This window comes from Ranitomeya variabilis, chromosome 5 (assembly GCF_051348905.1).
Source record: "Ranitomeya variabilis isolate aRanVar5 chromosome 5, aRanVar5.hap1, whole genome shotgun sequence".
In the NCBI taxonomy this organism is placed as follows: domain Eukaryota; kingdom Metazoa; phylum Chordata; class Amphibia; order Anura; family Dendrobatidae; genus Ranitomeya; species Ranitomeya variabilis.
This window is the reverse complement of record NC_135236.1, coordinates 462,594,806-462,615,043: the sequence shown is the minus strand read 5'-3', so window position 1 is coordinate 462,615,043 and position 20,238 is coordinate 462,594,806.

The window sequence follows — 20,238 nt, the reverse complement described above, 5'->3', positions numbered from 1 at the left end:
ACTGTTTGAACAAACATAGCCTGCAGGACTTTGGCTAGGTATAACAACACAAACATTACCACAATTAACAATGAGCATTAGCCATATGTAAGGGCTTGCCTTGTGTGAATAATTGTGTATGATGGCATGAATGAAGTCTAAACATTGGATTTAACACAGTCACACACAAACTGTGGTGTGGCCAGCAAAAAATGTTAAAAGCAAACACTCCAAGGGGCTACTGTGTTTTAATTTTTGTGTATGTTGGATAAAGAATAGCAGGCAGCACATGATGATCCTTAGTACCTTACATGGTTAAAATTTTAATCTTCACAAACTTTGGAACAATGTCTGAGAGACTTTAAGTGCAAACCTTTTTGCATATATTACACCAGTCAATTAACACATATAAAAAAATCCAACATAGTTAAGCATAAGAGCAACGACTGTTAGACATCTGTAGAGATGTGCTTGAATACAGTTCACAGTGTAAAATATGATGCAACACGATTTGGTACGCCAGGAAAGTGTTGGCAAAAAATGCAGTTTGTGCACATGCCAGACAAGAAGGCTTTGAGTTACCTAGGTATTCATTTGTGTGCAAAAAACAAAATAAATTCAATTTTTCATAGAGAAAGATACACACCAGAACTAAAATGCTGCCACAGACACACACTGCATTTTTTGGCCATTTCTAAGAAGCATGGTTCATGAGTAGTGTTGAGCATTCCGATACCACAAGTATCGGGTATCGGCCGATACTTGCGGTATCGGAATTCCGATACCGAGTTCCGATACTTTTGTGGTATCAGGAATCGGTATCGGATCCATATTACTGTGTAATATAAAGAATTAAAATAAAAAATATTGATATACTCACCTCTCCGGAGGCCCCTGGACATCACCGCTGGTAACCGGCAGCCTTCTTTGCTTAAAATGAGCGCGTTTAGGGCCTTCCATGACGTCACGGCTTCTGATTGGTCGCGTGCCGCTCATGTGACCGCCACGCGACCAATCACAAGCCGTGACGTCATTCTCAGGCCCTAAACTCCTCATTCTAGGAATTTAGGACCTGAGAATGACGTCGCGGCTTGTGATTGGTCGTGTGGCGGTCACATGAGCGGCACGCGACCAATCAGAAGCCGTGACGTCATGGAAGGCCCTAAACGCGCTCATTTTAAGCAAAGAAGGCTGCCGGTTACCAGCGGTGATGTCCAGGGGCCTCCGGAGAGGTGAGCATATCAATATTTTTTATTTTAATTCTTTATTTTACACATTAATATGGATCCCAGGGCCTGAAGGAGAGTTTCCTCTCCTTCAGACCCTGGGAACCATCAGGATACCTTCCAATACTTGGTGTCCCATTGACTTGTATTGGTATCGGGTATCGGTATCGTCGATATCCGATACTTTTCGGGTATCGGCCGATACTATCCGATACCGATACTTTCAAGTATCGGACGGTATTGCTCAACACTATTCATGAGTAATTATGATATTAAACACAGGGAACATACTGTAAACTACTAAGAATATTGTAAATTGAATATGATAAGGTCCTTGTAAATATAAAGCTTAATAGCACATAAGCCTAATGCTTAGGCTGGTAAGACATGTACCAGAACATATATAAAGCACAATGTGAAGTAGTTTAATATGTTTATATTAATTCTATGTTAAATTAAACAAGGAACATCTATGGAGTAACTTACCAAACTTTGCCTGCTTTGCTGATGAATATGTGGACCAACCAGGTCTGGGGTACAGCTGCTCAGCTACAGCAAACCAAGCCCGTTCATTCACCAGCCTGTCATATTATCCTTCAGATCGTGTGTCCCAAAGATCAGGATGTTGTTCCACCAAACTTATTAGCCGCTCTGTGTCCACGCGGGGCCATAATATTCTCCAAAGTCACCAGAGTAGAAAGATGCCAGCACTCTGATAACTTGCCAACTTCACCTCAGAGCCTAAAATGCTGTCTAGACTTATGGCAAACTTTGGCCCAAGTAATGTCTAGACACCTCTCTGGTATTGATACAATTGCTTAGAATGTTAACCCTATACATTTAAAAATGCACACGGATCACACAGATGTGATCCGTGTGCGGTATGTGTTTACACGCACCCATTGACTTTAATGGGTCCGTGTGATCTGTGCGCTCCCACGAACACTGACATGTCTCCGTGTTTTGCACATGGACACACGGTCCGTGAAAACATGCTGACATCTGCAGAGACACATTCATTTTAATGTGTCTACGTGTGTCAGTGTCTCCGGTACGTGAGGAAACTGTCACCACACGTACCGGAGCCACTGACGTGTGAAACCGGCCTAAGGCTGTGTGCAGACGCTGAGTGAAATTTCTGCACAATTTCTGCATCTCTTGGCAGGAAAAGCACAGTGCATTTTTGCCTGCACTTTTGCCTGATTTGACTGTGGTCAATGATGCAAACCACAGGGCAAAAATGCACATAGAATTGACATGCAAATACTTTTCTGCACCAATTCTGCAAGTCAAAAATACTCAATGTGTGCATTACACTTCACGTTTCACTTTGCTAGCATCAGGTTTTGCCACAAATCCGCGCAGAAAAAACGCACCAAATCTGCAACATGTGCACACAGTCTAATGGTCATTGTGAAGGAAGGAGAGCAGGGGTCACCTGTGACATCACTTAATCTGATTGGTGGATCCTGTGTATAGATGTTTTACATGTCATTGTAGTCTTGCCTCTGCTGATAAAGAGTCTTGATGAAAACTCTTCCTGAAAGGACAGGAGTTATGAATCTAAAATAGCACCAGTATAAAAAAATAGCAAAATTATTAATTTCATTTTTTTATAAATATCGAGATTTGAAAAAAAAAAGCCCAATGCCAATTCTCTTTTAAAAAAAATACAGCATTGTGCCAAAACTTTAGTAGTGGAAAAATTTTGGCTAAGCAATTATTCTTTTTTTTTTAAAGAAATGTTAATAGTTTATTTTTATCAGTTAACAAAATGAAAAATGAACAGACAAAAGAGAAATCTAAAAAAAGTGACAACGTTTAGTGTGATCACACTTTGATTTCAAAACAGAATCAATTCTTCAAGTCTCACATTATTCACAATGCCCAGACTTTGCACAATAACAAGACACAAGGTAGTTATACTGCATCAGCAAGGTCTCTCCCAGGCAAAGATTTCAAAGCAGACTGGAGTTTCAAGAAGTGATATTCAAATTCTTTCCAAAAAGCTCCAAGAAAAAAGCTAAAATGAGGACAAGGAAACAGTGCATCGGGTGAAAGACACATCATGCTTAGCTCCTTGGAAGAATTGGAAGATCTCCAGCAGTACCATCAGCTCACAACTGGCAACTACTAGTCAGGACTGATGAGTCAAAATGTGAAAAGGTGAAAAGTGCAATGCATCCCCCTTGGCAGTTCTGCATTTGTATTATTTCTAATGTTATTGTTTGCTTTGCATAAGGGGGAATGTGATCACTGGGGATTTGGCATTATCATACTTATGCTAATTGATAGGTATATGGGTTTCTACTTCCTTAATAACTTTTCATGACAGTTTTCAATTTAAAGGGGTTGTCCCCTGGACAAAGTACATTTTAATCAATAGATCTTGGAATTATAAGTTCCACAATTGGATGTGTTAAAAAATCTTCCTGTGCTGAGATAATCTTATAAATGTGCCTCTGCTGTGTACTGTGTAATGGCCATGTCTGACTGTACAGGGACATGGTCTGATCTACCACAGCTCCAGGTTGGGGAGGAGGCAAAATACTATACAGACAGGACAGCACGGGATCACAGATGATTCTGTGGAGTAAAACATTTCCCTGCCTCATTTAAAACAATTATCAAGTCCCTGCACTATTATCTGTATAGTCTGTTGCTTCCTCCCTGGAGCTGTGGTATGATCAGACCATATTCCTGCATGGTAAGACACAGACATTACACAGTACACAGCAGGGACACATTTATAAGATTATCTCAGCACAGGAACATTTTTTTAGCACATCCAATTGTGGAACTTATTAATATTCCAATACCTGTTGAATAAAAAGTATTTTGTTTGGAAGGCAACCCCTTTAAAGTCCTATTCCCACTACACGTAGTCATTTCCTATCAATACTTCATAATCACTTTAATCCCTTAACCCCCAGAGCTTTTTTCGGTTTTGCGTTTTCATTTTTCGTTCCCCTCATTCCCAGAGCCATAACATTTTTATTTTTCCATCAATATAGCCATATGGGTGCTTGTTTTTTTGCGGGATGAGTTGTACTTTTGAATGACACCATTGGTTTTACCATGTTGTGTACTAGAAAATGGGAAAAATTTTCCAAGTGAGGTAAAATTGCAAAAAAAGTTTTTGTTATTTGGCTTTCTTTACTAGATTTACTAAATGCTAAAACTGACCTGCCATTATGATTCTGCAGGTAATTACTAGTTCATAGACACCAAACATGTCTAGGTTCTTTTTTTATCTAAGTGGTAAAAAAAAATTCCAAACTTTGTTTAAAAAAAGGAATGTGCCATTTTCCGATACCCATTGTGTCTTCTTTTTTCATGATTGAAGGTTGGGTGAGGGCTTATTTTTTTGGATTTATTACATGTGGGGATTCCCTAGCAACCAGGCAACCCCCACATGTACTTATGCTGGCTAACAGATGTAAATCATTCAGCTGCGGCGATGAAAATTAAATCTACGAGCACTAAATAATACTCGGAGGTCACCTGAGCGTGCTCGGGAAATCTCGAGTAATGAGTATATTCACTCATCACTAGTGGAGATTAAAAAAGTTTCTCCACCTTCTTCATTGTGTCAGTCCATCAAAATCATGCCATCCACATGTGGTTTGATTTTTTTCATGGACCTATAGACATGAATGGGCGAGTGCCATCTGATTCTCAGAGGCAAACAGTGCATGTTACCGTTTTTCCTCGTATTGAGTAAAAAAATCGGATGTGTGTGCACAGCCCCATGGAATAATAAAGGGGCAAGTGCTATCCGTCAAAACAACAGATGGCACTCGTCCTATTAAATCAGTAGTCTGAACAAGCACTAAAATCGATGGGTGTTCTGGGAGTGGGTATTGCCAGCTGTGCAGGAAGCCACAGCTTGGTCACCTTCACTGAAATGGTGCTATGCAGCCATTTCCTGCAGAGCTCGTGGCCATCAATCTCCTTAGTGGTAGGAGTCTGATAATCACAATGTTATGTCATATTTTTGTGATATCTTAGAGATATGCCATAACTTTGGATGGAAGCAACGGCCACATTTAAATTTAATTGCACAATGCAAGTGATTCCTTTTATTGGTTGCATTGGTGCCTGTACGATAAGAGACTTGAATACTGGGACATTTCTTAAAATGTGCTACTTATATTGGAGATATATAAAATACCACTTTCTTGCACACACTCATTACTGGTATCTTAGAGCTGTGGCAGACATTTGGCTTCTATTAGCATTGTTTCACCTGAATGCAATGGGTAATCAATCTGTAATTATTTGTTCTAAAAAAGGGCATTTAACACAGTCTTTAAAGTGCTGATTCCTTCCCATGTGCATCTGGGTATACTGTGTAAACTATCAAAGGGATTTTTTCATTTTCTGCATCTGTCACTCCTTAAATTCAACCAATCCTACACTTCCATCTGTATTTTTTGAGTTGAGAATCTGGTCCGTATTACCTGCACTCGGCTTTTGCTTGACCTCTCCTATTTTTGGGATCTTGACCTTGTTCTTTCTGAAGTCTGTTACACAATATATGGCACCATGAACTTCTCTGACTTCCTCGATCTGCCCTGCATTACATGTTTTTTTCCTAAATTTCTTAAATAGGAAAAATATTTACTGTGAAAAAGAAATTAAGTTTAATTTTAAGAACATTTTATAATGATCAGTATGATTAGTACTGACCTATTATGTGCTGCAGAAATTGGTCCCATTTGGGTAAATGGTCAGTGATCCTATATTACATATTCTGTTCACCAACCTCTATCGTATACTCGATTGCATGTTTTTAATGGTCATCTGAAGAAATCCGTGAAACTTTCTCAAGTGATTACCTAATTTTCATTTGAGGAATAATATTATGGTCTTCATTTATTTTTTCAAGCCAATAGTAAAGCTCATGGGAAATGGGAGCAAGATACTTACTAGACCCTATGACTTTATGCCAATTAAATTATGCCATCATGTTGGATACCAGGTTTGTTCTTTTTTACATGTTATTTAGTGCCCTTTCTCTTTTAAGTGAACCTTCTTTCAATTCTCTTATGTATCACATGGGAGGAAGGTTAGTAGCAGACCAGGGATGAGTCTGGCAGCTTTTATTTTTCTGAGCCTCTGAAAGCAGCATCAAGTATACTGCCTTAACCCCTTCCCGACCTGTGACGCCACGTAGGCGTCATGAAAGTCAGTGCCAATCCGACCTGTGAAGTCTATGTGGCTACGATCGCTTTGATTGGCTGTTGTAAGTGAAACAGCCAATCAGAGCGATTTGTAACATTTCACCTATGAAAATGGTGAAATATTACAATCCAGCCATGGCTGATGCTGCAATATCATCGGCCATGGCTGGAAACCCTGATCTGCCCCCCCCCCACCGCCACCGATCTCCTCCCCGGTCCTCTGTCCTGTCCTGCACACTGCTCCGCTCCCCTCCGTCCACCTGTCCGCTCCCCCGTCCTCCTGTCCGCTCCCCGGTGCTCCGATCCCACCCCCCCATGCTCTGATCCCCCCCCCGTGCTCCGATCCCCCCCTCATACTTACTGAGCCTCCCGGTGTCCGTCCGTCTGCTCCATGGGCACCGCCATCTTCCAAAATGGCGGGCGCATGTGCAGTGCGCCCGCCGAATCTGCCGGCCGGCAGATTCGTTCTAGGTACATTTTGATCACTGTGATAAAACTTATCACAGTGATCAAAATAAAAAAAATGAAAAAAAAGTAAATGAACCCCCTTTATCACCCCCATAGGTAGGGACAATAATAAATATAAAGAAAATATATTTACTTTTATTTTTACACTAGGGTTAGGGCTAGGGCTAGGGTTAGGGCTAGGGTTAGGGATAGGGTTAGAATTAGGGTTAGAATTAGGGTATGTGCACACGCTGCAGATTTTGCTGTGGAACCGCAGCGTTTCCACAGCTGCGGGTCTGCAGCGGTTTCCCATAAGTTTACAGTACAATGTAAACCTATGGGAAACGAAATCCGCAGTGCACATGCAGCGGAAAAAACCAGGTGGAAACGCAGCGGTTTATATTCCACAGCATGTCAATTCTTTGTGCGGATTCCGCTGCGGGTTTACACCTGCTCCAATAGAAAACTGCAGGTGTAAACCCGCAGCAGAAACCGCACTAGAAACCGCGATAAATCCGCAGTAAAAACCACAGTGGTTTTGCACTGCGGATTTATCAATTCCGCTCCAGAAAATTCCACAATGGAATCCGCAGCGTGGGCACATACCCTAAGGCTATGTGCACAAGGTGCGGATATGGCTGCGGATCCGCAGCGGATTGGCCGCTGCGGATTCGTAGCAGTTTTCCATCAGGTTTACAGTACCATGTAAACCTATGGAAAACCAAATCCGCTGTGCCCATGGTGCGGAAAATACCGTGCGGAAACGCTGCATTGTATTTTCCGCAGCATGTCAATTCTTTGTGCGGATTCCGCAGCGTTTTACACCTGTTCCTCAACAGGAATCCGCAGGTGAAATCTGCACAAAAAAACTCTGGAAATCCACGGTAAATCTGCAGGTAAAACACAGTGCATTTTACCTGCAGATTTTTCAAAAATGGTGCGGAAAAATCTCACACGAATCCGCAACTTGGGCACATAGCCTTAGGGTTAGGGTTGGAATTAGAGTTAGGGTTGGAATTAGGGCTAGAAATAGGGTTAAGATTAGGCTTGTGGTTAGGGGTGTGTTGGGGTTAGGGTTGTGGTTAGGGTTGGGATTAGGGTTAGGATTAGGGTTGGGATTAGGGTTAGGGGTGTGTCGGGGTTAGGGTTGTGGTTAGGGGTGTGTTGGGGTTAGGGTTGTGATTAGGGTTATGGCTAGAGTTGGGATTAGGGTTAGGGGTGTGTTGAGGTTAGTGTTGGAGTTAGAATTGAGGGGTTTCCACTGTTTAGGCACATCAGGGGTCTCCAAACGCAACATGGCGCCACCATTGATTCCAGCCAATCTTGCGTTCAAAAAGTCAAATGGTGCTCCCTCCCTTCTGAGCCCTGACATGCACCCAAACAGTGGTTTCATGGCTCTGCGTTATAAACTTCTGTGAAGCACTTGGGGGTTCAAAGTTCTCACCACACACCTGGATAAGTTCCTTGGGGGGGTCTAGTTTCCAAAATGGGGTCACTTGTGGGGGGTTTCTACTGTTTAGGCAGATCAAGGGCTCAGCAAACGCAATGTGACGCCTGCAGACCATTCCATCAAAGTCTGCATTTCAAAACGTCACTACTTCCCTTCTGAGCCCCGACATGTGCCCAAACAGTAGTTTACCCCCACATGTGGGGTACCAGCATACTCAGGACAAACTGGGCAACAACTATTGGGGTCTAATTTCTCCTGTTACCCTTGTGAAAATAAAAAATTGCTTGCTAAAACATAATTTTTGAGGAAAGAAAAATGATTTTTTATTTTCATGGCTCTGCGTTATAAACTTCTGTGAAGCACTTGGGGCTTCAAAGTTCTCACCACACACCTGGATAAGTTCCTAGGGGGGTCTAGTTTCCAAAATGGGGTCACATGTGGGGGAGCTACAATGGTTAGGCACACAGGGGCACTCCAAACATGACATGGTGTCCGCTAACGATTGGAGCTAATTTTTGCATTCAAAAAGTCAAATGGCGCTCGTTCACTTCCAAGCCCTGCCGTGTGCTCAAACAGTGGTTTACCTCCACATGTGAGGTTTCAGTGTACTCAGGAGAAATTTCCCAATAAATTTTAGGATCCATTTTATCATGTTGCCCACGTGGAAATGAACAAATTGAGGCTAAAAAAAATTTTGTGTGAAAAAAAAGTACTTTTACATTTTTACAGATCAATTTGTGAAGCACCTGGGGGTTCAAAGTGCTCACTATGCATCTAGATAAGTTCCTTGAGGGGTCTAGTTTCCAAAATGGGGTCACTTGTGGGGGAGCTCCAATCTTTAAGTACACAGGGGCTCTCCAAACGCGACATGGTGTCCGCTAACGATTGGAGCTAATTTTTAATTCAAAAGTCAAATGGCGCTCCCTCCCTTTCAAGCCTTGCCGTGTGCACAAACAGTGGTTTGTGACCACATATGATGTATCAGTGTACTCAGGAGAAATTGACCAACACATTTTAGGATCCATTTTATCCTGTTGCCCATGTGAAAATGAAAAAATTGAGGCTAAAAGAAATTTTTTGTGAAAAAAAAGTACTTTTTCATTTTTACGGATCAATTTGTGAAGCACCTGGGGGTTCAAAGTGCTCACTATGCATCTAGATAAGCTCCTTGGGGGGTCTAGTTTCCAAAATGGGGTCACTTGTGAGGGAGCTCCAATGTTTAGGCACACAGGGGCTCTCCAAACGCGACATGGTGTCCGCTAAAGATTGGAGCCAATTTTTCATTGAAAAAGTCAAATGGCGCTCCTTCCCTTCCGAGCCCTGTTGTGCGCCCAAACAGTGGTTCCCCCCCATGTGGGGTATCAGTGTACTCAGAACATATTGTACAATAACTTTTGGGTTCCAGTTTCTCTTTTTACCCTTGGGAAAATAAAAAAATTGATGCTAAAAGATCATTTTTGTGACTAAAAAGTTAAATGTTCATTTTTTCCTTCCATGTTGCTTCTGCTGCTGTGAAGCACCTGAAAGGTTAATAAACTTTTTGAATGTGGTTTTGAGCACCTTAAGGGGTGCAGTTTTTAGAATGGTGTCACTTTTGGGTATTTTCAGCCATATAGACCCTTTAAACTGACTTCAAATGTGAGGTGGTCCCTAAAAAAAATGGTTTTGTAAATTTCGTTGTAAAAATGAAAAATCCCTGGCCACATTTTAACCCTTATAACTTCCTAGCAAAAAAAAGATTTGTTTCCAAAATTGTGCTGATGTAAAGTAGACTTGTGGGTAATGTTATTTATTAACTATTTTGTGTCACATAACTCTCTCGTTTAACAGAATAAAAATTCAAAATTTAAAAATTGCGAAATTTTTCAAATTTTTCGGTAAATTTCCATTTTTTTCACAAATAAATGCAAAAATTATCGACCTAAATTTACCACTAACATGAATCCCAATATGTCTCGAAAAAACAGTCTCAGAACCGCTAGGATCCGTTGAAGCGTTCCTGAGTTATTACCTTATAAAGGGACACTGGTCAGAATTGTAAAAAAATGGCCAAGTCATTAAGGTCAAAATAGGCTGGGTCCCTCACCTCAATGCGGTCCAGTCATGTTGGGGAGCTACCTGGTTGATCCTGCCAGTAGCATATGCTTGTCTCAAAGATTAAGCCATGCACGTATAAGTACACACGGACGGTACAGTGAAACTGCGAATGGCTCATAAAATGGCTGATTGTAATCAGCTCACTGGTCTGCTGTAAACTCCCTTTATTTGTGCCTTTTTTATTTCAATATGATCCCATTTTTAAGGACTCAGTGATGCCCCTTAGCGAAGTATCATAGATCATGTAATGATTTCTCTGTGCTCAGCGACACCCCTGAACAAGTGAAAATTAAAAATATCAGTGTCTAGTCTTCCATTCATACAATTTTATTTATCTTGACAACCATAGATTAATAGTCTTGGGCTCTTGACACTAGCAAAGAACTGAACAAGCATCTTAATGGGGTTGTCCAGACACATTGCAGGAGAATAGGAGCTAATCTGCAGCTTTTGTCAGTGGCCGCTACAGACTGAACAGAGATGTGCTGTTGAGGTTCATTCAAAATTTACATCTGATCACAGTGGATCTAATAACAGTTGATCAGTAGGTCCAGTTGACAAACCACAACTGAATTCACAGTGATAATCAATCCTTTGGATAGGTTTTCAATGATATATACCTAGACATCCCCTTTAATTGAATTATCATAGAATTAACAATTATCACAGGCAATCAAACCCCTCCAGCCCACATACAACTTGTTTTCCTTCATCCCCTCAATAAGGAAAGATTTCAGTGTGCAATGCAAAGTTCAGCAAATTTTGCTTTAGTAAAATGTCAATTCAGATGTACATTATTTTCTCGTGCATGAAAAAAATGTACCGATTTTCAGCAGAGATGTGGATTACATTGTTTATTGTACTATGTTTTGGAGACTGTGACCCCCTCCTGAGCTGAGCACCCTTATCCACCCAAGCTTCAGTACGAGCTAAGCCTGATTACTCTTTCTTCCCTGGCTCATTTGAGTCCCGGTCAGGCACATGGAAAGGTGAATCACTAGAGTTAAGTCATCCATATGAAGTCACCTTGTCATGGTTGGAGCATCTCTGTTTTTTTTATTTAAGAAATGTTAACTAAGTAAATCATGTTTTATATGTTTAGTAATAATGGAATACATGCATTGATGTGTAAACATTATGTTTGTATGCTGGACACAATATATTTGTGCACCTGCATATTAATTTCATACTATACAGTGGGGGAAATAAGTATTTGATTCCTTGCTGATTTTGTAAGTTTGCCCACTGACAGACATAAGCAGTCTATAATTTTAAAGGTAGGTAAATTTTAACAATGAGAGATAGAATCTCAAAAATAAAATCCAGAAAATCACATTGTACAAATTATGTAAATTTATTTGCATTTTGCAGTGAGAAATAAGTATTTGATCCCCCTGGCAAGCAAGACTTAATACTTGGTGGCAAACCCCTTGTTGGCAAGCATAGCAGTCAGACGCTTTTTGTAGTTGATGTTGAGGTTTGCGCACATGTCAGGAGGAATTTTGGTCCACTCTTCTTTGCAGATCATCTCTAAATCATTAAGATTTTGAGGCTGTCGCTTGGCAACTCGAAGCTTCAACTCCCTCCATACGTTTTCTATGAGATTAAGGTCTGGAGACTGGCTAGGCCACTCCGTCACCTTAATGTGCTTCTTTTTGATCCACTCCTCTGCTGCCTTGGCTGTATGCTTTGGGTCATTGTTTTGCTGGAAGACCCAGCCACATTCCATTTTTAATGTCCTGGCAGAGGGAAGGAGGTTGTCACTCAGGATTTTATGGTACATGGCTCCATCCATTCTCCCACCGATGCGGTGAAGTAGTTCTGTGCTCTTAGCAGAGAAACACCTCCAAAACATAATGTTTCCACCACCATGCTCAACAGTGGGGACGGTGTTCTTTGGGTCATAGACAGCATTTCTCTTCCTCCAAATATGTCAAGTTGTGTTAATACCAAAGACCTCCTCTGACCACAGCACCTTCTCAAAATCACTCACAGAATCACCCAGGTGTTCATTTGCAAACTTCAGATGGGTCTGGATGTGTGTCTTCTTGAGCAGGGGGAGCTTGCAGCCACTGCAGGATTTTAAACCTTAACGATGTAACATGTTGCCAATGGTTTTCTTGGTGACTGTGGTCCCAGCTGCCTTGAGATCATTAACAAGTTTGCCCCATGTAGTTTTAGGTTTATCTCTCACCTTCTCCATGATCAAGGATACCCGACGAGGTGAGATTTTGCATGGTGCCCCAGATCGATGTCGATTGACTGTCATTTTGAATTTCTTCCATTTTCTTACTATTGCACCAACAGTTGTCTCCTTCTCACCCAGCATATTAAGTATGGTTTTGTAGCCCATTCCAGCTTTGTGCAGGTCTATGTCCTTGTCCCTGACATACTTAGAAAGCTATTTGGTCTTGCCCATGTTGTAGAGGTTCGAGTCTGACTGATTAATTGAGTCTGTGGTCTTTTATAAAGGTGACCCTGTAAGACAGCTCCTCCGAGTGTTTGGTGTGCTCGGAGATTTAGTTTTCATGGCCTCAGCTGCATGATTTATGGCTTCTAGACAATCTGAATACATGTGGTGGTTGCCTGCTTGTTAGAGAATTCCCACATGTATTCAGCTTGTCTAGCAGCCGCAAATCATGCAGCTGAGGCGACAAAAGCTAAATCTCAAAGCACGCCAAAATACTCGGATGACACCCGAGCATGCTCGGGAAAACCCGAGCAACGAGTATTCTCGCTCATCACTAGTCAACGCGTTTCGAAGAATGCACACCTCAAAACCTAATGTATATTTATGCAACTACATTATTTTAGTAGTTGTTTTCACCTGAAAAGATTTATTTTTCAATTTAATTGTGCACATTATGTAACATTAAAGGTTGAAAACGTTCTGAAATGATTTATACTGATCTATTTTTTTGTGTCAAAAACCTTAATTTTTTTCAGGATTGTATAGACTATTTACATCTACTGTATATTGTCCTCTACGGTTTTCTTTTGTGTGTATACAGTATGTGTGTGTGTTTGCCTCCTCCCCCAACACAAACACACACATATACTGTATACACACAAAAGAAAACTGTACATGCAACAGAAAATCAAACTGTACTCATCACAAAGCACATTGCACACATTTCCTAAAAGCACAGCTCACAAATAACACAACCTCCAGTAGTGACCAAAAGGTTTGCATCTTTTTAAAAGTTTGATTACTTCTGTCCGGTTGTTGTAATGCCATTTTCCTGACAATTTTAGTAAACTGGAAGCAAATATTTTTCAGCTATAAGGATGAAAATTGTGTTTGACATTGTTTAGCCCTTTATGTATTAGTTTTCAACATGTGCTGGGCCAAATGTTTTGCACATTTTGTCATGCTTAGTCAAATTTTTTATTTTTTTCGTTTGTGTGTTTTTCAGTAAAACATGGCAAAGACAAAGCCAAATGTACCACCAGATGTCAGGAAGCTTATTATTCTGAGAGTGAAGTCAGGCAAAAGCCAAAAAGAGGTAGCTATGGAATTCAACTGTTCTCAGAGTCAAGTGACACATAGAAGAGGACAACCATGGAAAACTTCCTCCAAAGTTGATCATATTAAGAAAAAGTCACTATCTGATGTCCATAAAACTGCTGTACAGTGTGAGACAGCGACAGGTATTATATTTGAGGGTCTCTATGTGTCCCCCAGGATGCAAACAGAAGCGTATTGAGGCTGCTGGAGTACACTGCAGTCACAGGCATAGCTATGATTGCAGAGCAAAATAAAAGTAAGTTTCGTCCTGGGCAAGCTATTTGCCCAAAGCAGATTTAAGAAAACCTGCCATGGGCTTTTATTTTTGGAGCAGACTACAGGATGGTAGTGGGGCAGTCCGCTTCCTCCCGGCCAGGTCTTACAAGTGGCAAGGGCCACAGATTCCTTTGAAAAACCCTGCAGCAAGGGTTGGGTGTGTCAGTTTTGTTTTGCAAACTTGCAGAGCAGATGGCTCTGCAAAAGCTCAGCCTGTGTGGACTAACATGGAGCCAAGCATAACCAAAAGGCCTGGCACCCCTCAGCGTAGCACGAGGGTGCAGTTGCCCACAGCAACTGGTCTCCAATATGGACTGTTTTGATTCTCGGCTGCGATCCAGTGGATACCACTTGTTTTCCGTTTGTGAGTACGTTGCATATTAAAGAGACTTTGTTTTGAACTTTCCTGAGGTCACGGCCTGTCTGTCACACTGCACCAATCCTGCTGCACTACAACAGATTTTGCATGAAACGAAAGAAGAATATGGGGTGAACGTGAGTCACCAAACTGTGGTGTTGCAGCAAAGAGCAGTAGGGTTGAATGCACAAGTTCCAGTCAAGAAATTAATTTTCTGCATCTGCCATTGGCCCGCTGCATAGAATTGATGGTAATAAGAATGCTAACATGTTCAAGGTTATAATGGAGAATGTAATGCTGCTACATGCTAACACCAAAGTTGTAATGACCAAGCCAATCACCTGATTTAAACCCTGTAGACCACCTTTGGGAGGAGTCAGGGCAACGAATTGGGGCCTGTGCCTGTTATGATCCCAGTGGCTTAGGATCACAAATCTAACCAGCTAAGTCAGAGACAATAGGACGAGCTCTGGGGATGTGGTAACTGGACTGACCGCAAAGCTGATCCTAACCAAACACACTAAAGGTAGCCGTGGAACGTTTCCTGAAATCCTAGATGTCTCTTCACGGCCTGAGAAACTGACTACCCCTAAAGAGAAAGTAAAGACCTCACTTGCCTCAGAGAAATAACCCCAAAGAAATAGAACAGCCCCGCACAAATAATAACGGTGAGTTAAGAGGAAAAGACAAACGCAGAGATGAAACAGGTTCAGCAAATGAGGCCCGCTAACACTAGATAGCAGAAAATAGCAAGGGATCTGTGCGGTCAGTAAAAAACCCTATACAAAAATATCCACGCAGAGAATGCAAGAACCCCCACACCAACTAACGATGTGGAGGGAGCAACTCAGCACCCCAGAGCTACCAGCAAGCAGAGAAATCACATATTAGCAAGCTGGACAAAACTCATAATATTCTAGGAACATATTGAACACAGATGAGCAAGAATAAGCAAACAGAACTTAGCTTCTCTTGGAGAGACTGGTAACGGATGTAGACAGGAGCAAACAGAATAGCACTGAATACAATGACAGCAGGCAACAACTGATAGTCCAGGTGAGCTAAATAGGAACCAGCTAACGAGACAGCTGATCCAACCTCAGACCTGCAGAATGACACAAAGCCACCAGAGGGAGCCCAAAGACAACACTCACACAGTACCACTTGTGACCACAAGAGGGAGCCCAAAAACAGAGTTCACAACAGTACCCCCCCCTTGAGGAGGGGTCACCGAACCCTCATCAAAACCCCCAGGGCGATCAGGATGAGCCACATGGAAGGCACGAACCAAATCGGCCGCATGAACATCAGAGGCGACAACCCAGGAATTATCCTCCTGACCATAGCCCTTCCACTTAACCAAATACTGAAGCCTCCGTCTAGAAATACGAGAATCCAAGATCTTCTCCACCACGTACTCCAATTCGCCCTCCACCAGCACCGGGGCAGGGGGCTCAACAGAAGGAACCACAGGCACCACATACCTCCGCAACAAAGACCTATGGAACACGTTATGAATGGCAAACGACGCTGGGAGGTCCAAATGAAATGACACCGGGTTAAGGATTTCCAAAATCTTATAAGGACCGATGAAGCGAGGCTTGAATTTAGGAGAGGAAACCTTCATAGGAACATACCGAGAAAACAGCCATACCAAATCCCCAACACGAAGTCGGGGACCCACACCGCGACGGCGGTTGGCAAAGCGCTGAGCCTTCTCCTGTGACAACTTCAAATTGTCCACCACATGGTTCCAAATCTGCTGCAACCTATCCACCACAGAATCCACCCCAGGACAGTCAGAAGGTTCAACCTGACCCGAGGAAAAACGAGGATGAAAACCAGAATTGCAGAAAAAAGGCGAAACCAAAGTAGCAGAACTAGCCCGATTATTAAGGGCAAACTCGGCCAATGGCAAAAAGGTCACCCAATCATCCTGATCAGCAGAAACAAAACATCTTAAATAAGTTTCCAAGGTCTGATTAGTTTGCTCGGTTTGGCCATTCGTCTGAGGATGGAAGGCCGACGAAAAAGATAAATCAATGCCCATCTTAGCACAAAAGATCCGCCAAAATCTGGACACAAACTGGGATTCTCTGTCAGACACAATATTTTCAGGGATGCCGTGCAAGCGAATCACATTCTGAAAAAATAGAGGAACCAAATCGGAGGAGGAAGGCAACTTAGGCAAGGGCACCAAATGGACCATTTTGGAAAAATGATCACACACCACCCAGATGACAGACATTCTACGAGAGACTGGAAGATCCGAAATAAAATCCATGGAAATGTGCGTCCAAGGCCTCTTCGGGACAGGCAAAGGCAAAAGCAAACCGCTGGCACGAGAACAGCAAGGCTTAGCCCGAGCACAAATCCCACAGGACTGCACAAAGGAACGCACATCCCGCGACAAGGAAGGCCACCAGGAGGACCTAGCCACCAAATCCCTGGTACCAAAAATCCCAGGATGGCCCGCCAACACTGAAGAATGAACCTCGGAAATAACTCTGCTGGTCCATCTATCTGGGACAAACAGTCTCTCTGGTGGGCAACGGTCAGGTTTATCCGCCTGAAATTTCTGCAGCACTCATCGCAAATCTGGGGAAATGGCAGACAAAATCACTCCCTCTCTGAGGATACCAGCCGGCTCTGAAACTCCCGGAGAGTCAGGCACAAAACTCCTAGAAAGAGCATCAGCCTTCACGTTCTTCGAACCAGTCAGGTACGAGACCACGAAATCGAAACGGGAGAAAAACAACGACCAACGAGCCTGTCTAGGATTCAGCCGCTTGGCAGACTCGAGATAAATCAGATTTTTGTGATCAGTCAAGACCACCACACGATGCTTAGCTCCCTCGAGCCAATGTCGCCACTCCTCAAATGCCCACTTCATAGCCAACAACTCCCGATTACCAACATCATAATTCCGCTCGGCAGGCAAAAACTTTCTTGAAAAGAAAGCACAAGGCTTCATCACAGAGCCATCAGAGCTTCTCTGCGACAAAACAGCCCCTGCTCCAATCTCAGAAGCATCAACCTCGACCTGAAAAGGAAGAGAGACATCAGGCTGACACAAAACTGGAGCCGAAGAAAACCGGCGCTTCAGCTCCCGAAAGGCTTCCACGGCCGCAGGAGACCAATTAGTCACATCAGAACCCTTCTTGGTCAAATCCGTCAAGGGTTTAACCACGCCAGAAAAATTAGCAATGAAGCGACGGTAAAAATTAGCAAAACCCAAGAACTTCTGAAGACTCTTAACAGATGTAGGCTGAGTCCAGTCATGAATAGCCTGGACCATGACTGGGTCCATCTCAATAGTAGAAGGAGAAAAAATAAAACCCAAAAAGGAAACCTTCTGTACTCCGAAGAGACATTTTGAGCCCTTCACAAATAAGGCATTAGCACGCAGGACCTGAAATACCATCCTGACCTGCTTCACATGGGACTCCCAGTCCTCAGAAAAGACCAAAATGTCATCCAGATACACAATCATAAATTTATCCAGATATTCTCGGAAGATGTCATGCATGAAGGACTGGAACACAGAAGGAGCATTAGAGAGTCCAAAAGGCATCACCAAGTACTCAAAATGGCCCTCGGGCGTATTAAATGCTGTTTTCCATTCATCCCCCTGCTTAATACGCACAAGGTTATACGCACCACGAAGATCTATCTTGGTGAACCAACTGGACCCCTTAATCCGAGCAAACAGATCAGATAATAATGGCAAAGGATACTGAAAGTTGACCGTGATTTTATTTAGAAGACGATAATCTATACAAGGTCTCAGAGAACCATCCTTCTTGGCCACAAAAAAGAATCCTGCACCAAGAGGGGAGGAGGACGGGCGAATATGTCCCTTCTCTAAAGACTCCTTTATATAACTCCGCATTGCGGCATGTTCTGGTACAGATAAATTAAAAAGTCGTCCCTTGGGGAACTTATTACCAGGAATCAAATTTATAGCACAATCACAATCCCTGTGAGGAGGCAGGACACCGATCTGGGCTCATCAAATACATCCTGGTAGTCCGACAAAAACTCAGGGACCACAGAAGGAGTGGAAGAAGCAATTGACTCCAAAGGAGCATCGCCATGAATCCCCTGGCAACCCCAACTTGAAACAGACATAGCTTTCCAATCCAGAACTGGATTATGGGCCTGCAGCCATGGCAGACCCAAAACGACAACATCATGCAGATTATGCAGCACAAGAAAGCGAATCACCTCCTGATGTACAGGAGTCATGCACATGGTCACTTGAGTCCAATACTGAGGCTTATTCTCAGCCAATGGTGTAGCATCAATACCCCTCAGTGGAATAGGGAATTCCAAAGGCTCCAGGACAAAACCACAGCGCCTGGCAAACGACACATCCATCAGGTTCAGGGCAGCACCCGAATCCACAAAAGCCATAACCGAGTAAGATGACAAAGAACAAATTAAAGTAACAGACAAAATGAATTTAGGCTGTATAGTACCAACGGTGACAGATTTAGCGATTTTTTTTTACGCGCTTAGAGCATGCTGAGATAACATGAGTTGAATCACCACAGTAAAAGCACAACCCATTTTGACGTCTATGATTTTGCCGCTCAATTCTGGTCAGAATTCGGTCACATTGCACAGACTCAGGTCTCTGTTCAGAAAACACTGCCAGATGGTGCGTAGATTTGCGCTCCCGCATACACCGATCAATCTGAATGGCCAAAGCCATTGAGTCATTCAGACTTGCAGGCGTAGGGAACCCCACCATAACATTCTTAATGGCTTCAGAAAGACCTTCTCTGAAATTTGCAGCCAGGGCACACTCATTCCATTGAGTAAGCACCCACCATTTCCGAAATTTTTGACAATACACCTCAGCTTCATCCTAGCCCTGAGAGAGAGCCAGCAAGGCCTTTTCTGCCTGGTTCTCAAGATTAGGTTCCTCATAAAGCAGTCCAAGTGGCAGAAAAAATGCATCCACATTCAGCAATGCAGGATCTCCTGGCGCCAGGGAGAAAGCCCAATCTTGAGGGTCGCCACGTAGCAAGGAGATAACAATTTTAACTTGCTGAGCGGAATCACCAGAGGAATGAGGTCTCAAAGAAAGAAATAATTTACAATTATTCTTAAAATTCAGAAACCTAGATCTATCTCCAGAAAACAACTCAGGAATAGGTACTTTTGGCTCAGACATAGGACTGTGAACAACAAAATCCTGAATGCTTTGCACCCTTGCAGCAAGATGATCCACACTAGAAGTCAGACTCTGAATATCCATGTCTGCAGCTGAACTCAAAGCCACCCAGAGATTAAGGGGATGAGAGAAGCTGGACAGACTGCAGCAAAGGGAGAGGAAAAAAAAATTGTACTCAGGACTTCTCTTATCCCACTTCTGCGATGCATTAAACACTTTTCAGGCCTGGTGTACTGTTATGATCCCAGTGGCTTAGGATCACAAATCTAACCAGCTAAGTCAGAGACAATAGGACGAGCTCTGGGGATGTGGTAACTGGACTGACCGCAAAGCTGATCCTAACCAAACACACTAAAGGTAGCCGTGGAACGTTTCCTGAAATCCTAGACGTCTCTTCACGGCCTGAGAAACTGACTACCCTTAAAGAGAAAGTAAAGACCTCACTTGCCTCAGAGAAATAACCCCAAAGAAATAGAACAGCCCCCCACAAATAATAATGGTGAGTTAAGAGGAAAAGACAAACGCAGAG